At 47.0% G+C, this 9,830-nt stretch overlaps 1 pseudogene; it reads right to left on the minus strand.

Annotated features, from left to right (window-relative positions):
- Nucleotides 1–4,638: 4,638 nt before the first annotated feature.
- On the minus strand, nt 4,639–7,172 carry LOC150002149 (protein phosphatase 1 regulatory subunit 15B pseudogene; annotated as a pseudogene).
- Between the last annotated feature and the right edge of the window lie 2,658 nt (nt 7,173–9,830).

The raw sequence follows: 9,830 nt of genomic DNA on the forward strand, positions 1-9,830 counted from the left end.
AGATCAGTTGGGAAACAACTTGACATTTTCTTTTTTTCACTGGCTTTTTGGAACACGTTGACAATATAGTGTATTTTGAACATTCCGAAGGAATTCTGTGGTCTAGGGCAGGAACCACCAGGTCGTTTGCAACCAGATACATGTGGCTACGAATAAACAGAGTTATGCATTATGCATCTGAGTCCTGTGACCACATTTTACATCACTACGCATGTACTTCTTATCTAACACCTGGACGACTATATATAGCATACACGAAATCTGGTTTTCATATCATACATGTAGGTTCTTGCCAGAGCCTTATTCCGAACCAGGGAGTCTGAGGTAAAAGCCGAGGGAACAGAGCGTTGACTCTGCCACACACACCAGTGAACTCACTCACGTGTGTAACAAATACACCGCCCAACGGCCGCCTGCTCCGACCACTCAGCTGCTGGTGAGCAGCCAGGACAATAGAAATTTTTTCGGCATGGACACGCTTGTGGCTGAAAAGTAGGCAAACAGCTGAAGCCTTTCTGAGGATTTGCTTATCAACTTTTTCAAAGTCAAGTGGAAATCAGCGGTGGCTGGAGCAGGGGCCCCCACAGCACTGTCCTCAGTCCCTCAGCCGTGACCAAGGGCACTGACAGGGCTGGAGGGCCACAGTTTAGGGCTCAGAAGGGGCCTCGGGAGGCAAAAGCAGAACCAGGTCTTAAGTGGAGGCCCTGGTGCTCAGGAACTGAAACCAAGATCGGTTCCTTAATGCTACTGGGAACATTATCAAAACTTAGTTTTGCCCTAATTAAATTGTGCCTATTTTTGCTTCTACTTTTCTTACTTTCCTTCCAGAACAGCATTGGATCCTTCATCCCTTGACACTTACTCTCTTTCTCTCTCTATCCCTATCTTTTCCTCCTCTCCCTCTCCTCCCCTCTCCACCTCCCCTCTAGCTACCTGGCTCTTCTGGGTGACTCCCTCTCTGACCCCCTTTCCTTGTTTGTTCATTCCTTAGACCTGCCCCAGATCTCTACCCACTCCTGCCATTTCTTCCTGTGTTACTGGTACGTGGTTACGTGATTCAGCATAAAAACAATTTATATCGAGGCTAACCATTCTGTTGATGTGCGGGCTTTGACAGCGGGGAAACCTCAGGAACAGTTGCGTATCAGCACTGATATGCATGCAGAGGGAATTCAGAGAAGGGACAGAGCCATGAGGAGTTAAGCACCACGGAGGGCCCCTCAGAGTAGGTGGGCTTCTCTGAAGACAGACTGAGAGGTGCAGGAAGCTGGTTCCTGGGTGGAGCACGCCAGCCCCTCCCCTGTGCATCCTTCAGGCTGGGGCTGCAGGATGATTTTGTGGGAACTCGCTCATATTCCCATGTCACTCCCAATGTTTGTCACCTCCCATTGGAAAAGACACAAAGCCAGCAAGGGAAAAATCAACAGGTTTGAAGTACACGCATTCCAAGGTTGCCATGGCAACCCCCCTTTCCCCACACACCCCTGCCTCCTCACCAAATGTTTGCCTCAGAGACACTTCCGAGAGATGGAATCAACTCTTACACCTTGCCTGGCCCCCAGAACACTGCCTCCTTCCCGGCCCACGCCGGCCAGGCAGCCAGGCACAGCCGGGGCCTGCGCCACGAGGGCCACCACAGAGCTTCAGGCCCAGGCCAAGGCAGCGGTGATCCTTCAACTGTGACTTTCTGTTTCCCTCACCTGAGGAACTGAGTGCTACTGGGAGTAGCTCATAGTGTGGATTTAAAAAGTAAAGCCATCCCTTTCTTTCTTCTTTTCTCTTTCTTCCTCTTCCTCTTTATTCCTCCCTCTCTCTCCCTCCCTCCCTCCCTTCCTCTGTCCCCCACGCCTCTCTCTGCTGTTGCTTCTGTTTCTCTGGGCTGTGATATCGGGAAGCAAGAAGAAACAGGAAACAGTAGAACACCCACATTTTACAGATTAAAAAAACTGAGGCCCAGAAGAAAGAAGAAGGGGCAGAATATAAACAAAAAACATATTTATTCGTAGCTTATTTTTTGTTCCTATCGTCATACAGTTTTGTTTTGTTTTTTTTTTAAAGTTCAGTGAAAGACTTCAACTAGAGTGAAATAGATAACTAGCTTTTTGGGTAGTACCAGCAATGTGAACACTAAAATAGTTACTAAAAAGACACCTGAGCAGAGACTGTTGTTGACCTCCATATAAGCCAGAACGTAAGCTTCTGGGGGCGCCTGGGGGCTCTTTTTTATTCCAGATGGCTTATGTTTCTGAGCCTACATAGACTGGTAAAACTGTAATTTTTTTCCTCTCTCAGTATATCTTTAAAATCAGTGGTCAAGGACTAGCACTACTTTTCACCGGTAGAATATGTATACTGCTTATTCATACATTTCAGGGTAAAAATACTGTTCTAGTTATAACCCCTGAGCTCAGTGGTGGAACTCCTCAGAACAATGATTCAATCCAACTTAAAAACGGTCCCTTCTGTCTTTCTCATCACCCTCTGATCACTTCTTTCAAAGGAGGGTAGTAAATAGGCGAATCGTTAACCAAACTACTGCTCACTTGGTAGTGAGGTTGACATTGGAATCCCAAGGGAACAGTTCCCCACAATCCAATTAACGTAAAGAGAGCCTTAGATAGGTAGAGGTGCTAGATTTCTGAAACACAAAATACAACCTAACTCTCTGACTTAAAATATTTTACGTCATTCTGGTTTTTAAAAATGCCTATGCAGCCCTGGCTGGTATGGCTCAGTGGATTGAGTGCCAGCCTGAGAACCGAAGGGTTGCCAGTTCGATTCCCAGTCACAGCACATGCCTGGGTTGCAGGCTGGGTCCCAGGTGGGGGTTGTGCAAGAGGCAACCACACATTGATGTTTCTCTCCCTTTCTCCCTTCCTCCCCCTCTCTCTAAAAAGGAAATAAATAAAATCTTTAAAATAAAAAAAGAATGCCTATGCATTTTCAGAAAGCTTTTTTCAAGGCCAATAACACCTTCTTTCCACCTGACACAGCTGGTGCGTGGCAGCAGCCTGCTTCCAGAACATTACTCATTCTCTATGATTACCTTGACTAAGGACTCTGCAGAAATTTGGCCAGCTTTTATGTGGTTGCACTTCCTCTGTGTTTATGAATACATATTTTTTTAACACTAGGGGCAGTTATTAGAGCAAACCAGAGAGGAATGAAATAATGACCAGGTCGAATATTAACTGAAGTAGTAACCCTGCAAGCACTTCCGATGAAAAATCGTCCCCCCACTGAAACAAGTTCAGAATGAAGAGGTCATCCGTTCTACTCACGTTTTCCCTTACCTGGGACAGGAGGCACACGGACTAAAAACAGACCATGAAAGGAGTTGGTTAACAGTCCCTCAGCCTATCAGATGCTCACCATGTAGAGCTACCAAAACAAACCAAGCGCAGTCAGCCACTGCAAACACTTAGATTCAGAAGCAAGCTTTGGGCTACAGACATTAAACCTTTCTAGTTGTTAAATCTATAGTCCTATCCTTTCCTGAAAGTACAGGCCCTGCTTCTCTCATTATTCCTCCTCTCTTTATTAAAATAGAGCACAGTGAACTTGGATACTGACTGAACTCTCTATTTTCTATTTCAAACTGGAAAATTTGGACCTGCCAATTTCCAAGTCTACCGTATCACCCAGACAGGTTTGAAAAGCGACTATGCTGAGACCGGACGTGAATAACACTGGCTTTCTGTTGGGAGCATATACAACACCACTAAATTTCTCTGATATCTCCTATCTTCTGCCTAGGAAAATTCTAGACTTTTAGTTAAAAAAAAAAATTATTGTAATATAATTATTACTTTCTGGTGTCTTTCACAACAATTTCCATCTATTAAAAGATACAAAGAACCATTTAACTGGAAACCACAATAATATATACAGAACCCTCTTCAAAAAAGTTTGTACAGAAATTAAATGTATTAGATGCTAAAATCTGGCTAAAAATGATGCAGGTTTCCCAAAGTAACAGTACTGCACATGTTGCTTTTGCAGCTGTCCTTGGAAATAGCTTATATAGAATTTAACCTAGAAATAAAAACCCACCGCACATTTTCAGCCCAACTTTTTTTTTAGAAGAAAAATAAAAGTGGCACATGATAATGTACCTTAAGTTGGTAGAAGATACAAGATTATTTTCTGAGCCATAAGGTAGAAGGGCCAAATCACTGCAATAAGAAAATACAGGAAAAAAAAACATAAAAGTCCATCAATTTCAGAATGTTGGAGGAGGAAGAAGAAAAAAAAAAAAAGAGAGCCCAAACTTCTTAGACAGGTACACATAATTTAAATTAAAATGGAAAGTGGGCTTTGAACCATATATGGTTTCCCAATAATATAAGTTTCGAAAGTGCAAAATTACACCTTAAAAGGTTCCCTTTCTACCTCAACAAGCAAACAATGTCCAGAAACATATTCGACTAAATAAAACAGGGGAGGATTAGAAATCACACCATCTCATCCTTCATTATCAGGGCTTGGCTTCAACCCTGGACATTTCTGAGTGGGATATGTTGCAAAATAATATTAAACAAGGTTGCTGGATCCAAGTTACATATCCTCTAAAAAAAAAAAAAAAAAAAAAAAGTCAATGGACAGTTGCCAATTTTTGTTTTAAAAGAAACCTCTGAAGTAGGAGTTAGCGTATGCTAGAGCCAGAGGCTATCAACTCATCTGAACATGGCTGCAAACAGCAAGTCCTCTGAAGCATGTTTTCTGGAGTTTATGAAACATTCTCTGTGTTCACATGTCAGGCAATATCCAACAGCGTCTTCTGTTCCTTGAATTCTTTTCTGGAATCTGCATCTTTACCGTGCAAATTCCTCCCATGGTCCTTTGTGATCCTCATCACTACTTACATAATACTCACTAACTTTTTTCAAGGAAGGTTACCTTTTCCCTCTTGATATGCATGTGTCTTTCTCCAGAAAAAAACCCCACACTCTACCATGTCTAGACATTCACTGTCTCGGCTCTTCAACAGTTGCACTTACAGGGAAGTAAGGTGTGACACTCAGACACAGCACTATGGGTTCAGATGGCCTGTGTCATGACAGCCTTTCCAATTTCTCCCTGATGTTTGAAAAGGGGCCCTAAGATTTCAAAGGTGGTAGCGGCCATCCGAATTACAGAAAGAGTTCCACAGTCTGAGCCTCTGTTTCATCTGCACTAGATTCCCAGCCATCTTTCTCCCCAGAATTACAGTCAGGAGACTCAGAAGAGCTTCCAGTCTAGAGAGAATTCTCTAGATCAGACTTGTCAGATACATCCTCCTCTGAGTCAGAAGGGTCTCCAGGGACAATTCTGGCAGCAGCCTGAATCGCTGCTGTTAAGTTCAGGGGATTACAAGAATCTATACAGTAGAAGGCGTTCCAGAGGTGAAGCCTTTTCAAGTCTTGCTCAAGGTCGGATTCTTAGAGGGAGCTCTCACCCTCAAGACCATCATCATCCTCAGCCTCCTCATCCCAGTCCTCGTCTCCTGAATCAGAATTTGTTTCGAGGTCACTGGATGCGCCTCCTGAAATGTAATCTATCCATCTGTTGCTACAGGCTGGTCTGGCAGAAATGGGAAGGTCATCTTCTATGCCTGAGGAGTCAACTACACTGATCTGGTCCTCCCCAGGCTCCCTTTCCACAGGCATCTCACAAGATGGACAGCTTTCCGAAGGGCCCTGTTTTTCCCAAGCAAGAGGAACCTCTTTAGTCAAGCCTACTTTTTCTTCCGTGGGTTCCTGGGCAGTTCTGGGAATGGCTTCATCAGCGGGGGAGCGGACTGTGTCGGACTACCTCTGCCGGATTCTGATCCATCGGAGAAGGCTGTCTTCCTCCTCCAGGCTGTAGGTAGTAACCATGGCCTTCCTCGGGGATGGGTGACACTTGCCCCTTGCTAGCCTGCTGAAGGAATTCCAGCTGTCTTGTGTGAATATGGTAAATTTCTGGCAGGCCTTCTCTAGAAAGAGGTGGACGTCCCTGCCAGGAGGAGCAAGTGATGTCTGCACTCCGCGGCTGGGGCTGAGAATGGTCCTCACGCCGCCCGCTGCGCTCCGGGCTTACTGTCTGGAAATCGACCAGCCCGCCAGGTCCAACGCTGTCCCGATAACTAAGCTCTACCCGAGGAAGGCTGTCCAGATAAGAGGGGTTCACCAAACGTCCGGGATGGCGCCGACCGTTTCCAGGCCAGGAGGAGGAAGGGCTAAGTGCGGGGCCAGAGAAACGCAGCGCTCAAGGCTCCTCAACAACAGCGCCACTGCCCACAGCTGCTGCTCCAGGAGAAAATTTTGGGCCACAGGGTCCCAGGCTCCTCTCTAGGCGGCACATTGCAATTCTGGGTCGGGGTACAAGCACAGCCAGTGGATCGCGTCCTCTGGCCAGTCCAGGGGGGCTGGCAGCTGAGTCGGCCAAACTCAGAGAAGGCAGAACTTTCTGCACGGCAGGGCGGCCCGTTCCTCCCTCCCGAGCCCTCGGGGCTCTCAGGGCGCTGTAGCCCCCACTGGATCTCAACCGTCCCGCCCCAAAGCTGCCTCCACATCAGCAGCTTCTGAAGCGGGCTGGGGAGCAGCGTCAAAGCTGGCCAAGCAGCTTCATCCAGTAGGTGGTCCGAGCCTCAGGCCGGGGACAGGGAACCAGTTTGTGGTCCCCGGGGTGCTCTGCCGCAGGAGGGGTGGAGAACCTGCCGGGGCCTGGTGGTGTGGGCCGAGAGAAGAAGGGCAGCCAGGGCAGGGGGTCCGCCCAGGTGGCCAGCCATCCCCGAGGCAGGTCCGTGCCCGGCTTCCTCGTCCCTGCGCTGGGCAGAGTGTAGCGAGGTGCGCAGACCCGGAGACTGGAGCCAGAGAGGCCTGCAGGGTCCCAGCCTCGCCTCGCGGCAGAATTGGCAACCCAGGCCAGTCCCCCGGCCGCAGGCGAGCCACACAGGGCAGCGGCAAGCCATCAAACCATCATCGGAAAAGGCCGTCACAGAGCCCGGGGCGGCGACACCCATCTGGGCGGGATGGAAGCGCCCTAACCAGCTCGTGGCCCCTCTGCCACGCACGGGAGGCCTCTCCCGGAAGCAGCGTGACTTCCCACCAGCAACGGAAGGTCACCAGGTCCCTGTCAGTGGGCCGCGAGGGGCTGGGTGGCCGGGCAGGCGGCGCGCGCGGGGACACACCCAGCTCCAAATCCAACATTAGTGAAGGTTTTATTATTAGCATCAGCATTAAAAAAAAAAAAAATCAATCCCACATAAATGACAATCTTCATTTCTATTTATTCTTTTCTCTCTTTGGTGAAGCTCACTGTTGAGTTCAGCTCAGATCCTTTCATTAGCATTTCTCCTGGGGTCCAGGAGATTGTACAGGTGGTTAAGCAATTGATACATACTGCTTAAACTTTTAAGCAAATAAATGCTCAGAGTGCATGCAATGTTCAATCCCTATCACACTGAGAATTAAGTCAACCATATCATTTTCATAAAATCTGGGAAGGTTGTACGTTCATTGGCTACAATGAGCATGCACATACTTAGAACTAGCATTGTAGACCATCAAAAGCCCTTTCCAAACATTTGCTCGTTTGATCATACTCTTCTCAAGACTGACTAGACTGAGCCACTGAAAAAGGTCTGTATCTTAACCATAGTCCCTCCTCAGTCCGCATCATAATGCCTGAACATCATTAATATTTAAAAGGTGTTGTGAATGGATGGATGCATGGCCTGAGCCATTCAATGGAGATTCAAACATGTGGGTTAAGAGGTAGCTGATAAGATTGAAGTCTGGACACAGGGTTAAGTTCGGCTCCTATTCCAGGATCCCAGTAGATCATGACCTTGTTAGAAAAAAGGGCGGAGTTAACACTAGCAGCTCTTTTGGGGATAAGGACAAGAGGAAAAATGGTCTCCCACAAAGAGTTTGAAATGTTCCAGTAGAAAGATCTTAAGAATTATCTACAAGATACAGCATGGTTTCATGTGAAACAGGAGCCAGAAACACGTCACACCCAGCCCCAGTGCTGTTCTTCACTAGCGCCACCCACTGGGTGTTGTTGCCCTGAGCATTAAATGAGAAAGTGTGAGCGTTAATTTTGTGTTGACTTGGCTAGGCTATGGCACCCGGCTGTTGGGCCAAACACCAGTCTAGATGTTTCTATGAAGTTATTTTTAAGATGCAATTAACATTTAGTTCAGTGACACTGAGTAAAGCAGATTATCCTCCATCTGTGAAGCAGGCCTTATCTAATCAGTCAAAGACCTTATAGCAAAGGCTAAGATTTCCTGAAGAAGAAGGGATCCTCCTCAAGACTGCGACATAGAAAACCTGCCCATGTTGCCAGCCCGCTGAGGAATTCAGACTCAAGGCTGCAACATCAACTCTTATCTGAGTTTCCAGCCTGCTGGTCTGCCACCCTACAGATTTCAGACTTGCTAGCCCCTTCGATCACATTACCAGTTTCTTAAAATAAATCTATCTCTCCCTCCTTCTTTCCTTTGTTTCTTTTTTCTCTTTTCTTTTCTTTCTTCTTTTTTCTCTTTTCTTTCTTTCTCTCTTTTCTTCCTTCCTTCCTCCCTCCTTTCTTCTCTCTCTCTCCCCCTGCCCCTCCTTCCTCCACCCCTCTCTTTCTTCTGTTGGTTCTATTTCTATATAGAATTCTGGTTAATATAGTAAGTCAAGCCCTCACACAGCTCCTGACAGAGGAAGTGCCCAAATGTTCACTCTCTTCCAGTGTCCTCCAAGTATAGCTCCATCATCCTATTAAATATATGAATGCCTGCCTGCAAGACACCAAATGGGGGAAAGACCCAGCAACATCACTGACCTCCCCAAAGTCACAAGCAGTCTAAACAACATTAGGATTCAAACCCCCATCTTCTGGCCCATTGTCTGTTTTCCCTCTTCTTCCTGTTACCAACCCACCGTTCCATCCGCAACTTACCCAGATGCTATGCCCATGGAACTAAGAAGGCAGAGTTCCCCTCCAGCAAGAATGCACCTCAGTCATTTCGTTCATAATTACACTTTAAAGTTGCATATGGACTTGGGATTTCTCTTTGTTCTGGCAGCAGAGTGTTTCAGTGAGACCCAGCTAGCTCAGTTTGTCACTGCTACGACATCTGCCTCTGAGAGCCCTTGTCTCTAGTAATTGTTTCTTGATTTTCATGTCCAACTTGATCTGTCTGTGGTCCATTAGCTTAGTCACATCAGCCAGCATTAGAAAGATATTCATATGGTAAAATATTCTACCCTTCTGCATAATTACCAACTATAAGGTTTGGGGGTGGGTGGCCCCATGACCACCTAAGGTTTAATAATTCACCAGGATTCACAGAAATTACTGAAATCTGTTATACTTACAATTATGGTTTATTCCAGCTAAAGGATACAGATTAAAGTCAGCCAAGGGAAAAGGCAAGATGCAGACAGCGTGACCCCCGCCCCCAAGTGACAATGTGTGACATTGGCATGAAGCATGGCCAGCCAGGGAAGCTCACTTGAGCCTCAGGTACAAAGCTTTTACTGGGGCTCCAAGGGTGACTAGCAATGTGGCTGACCCCTCTGAATGTGGAGTGGATACGACATGGCCCAAAGGCCCCCATCAAGTAGGACATTTCAAGGGCCTAGAGATCACCCCCCTGTAGCTGGGGGCAGAGGCTAGACCTTGCTTTCGGTAAGCTTAATTTCCTGACTGCTCAGCCCCCATGGCATGTGGCAGAGTGCAACTCAACTCTGTAGTATGCTACAGCCGCCTGCCACCTTCCTAACTCAGACTAGTCCTTTCAAATTCAGAGCTGCTCGTCTCAGACAGGACCAGGAGAGGGACTGGGGATGACTTCATGGTCACCACCCCAC

This window comes from Furipterus horrens, unplaced genomic scaffold (assembly GCF_987537825.1).
Source record: "Furipterus horrens unplaced genomic scaffold, mFurHor1.1.pri manual_scaffold_9, whole genome shotgun sequence".
Classification (NCBI taxonomy): Eukaryota; Metazoa; Chordata; class Mammalia; order Chiroptera; family Furipteridae; genus Furipterus; species Furipterus horrens.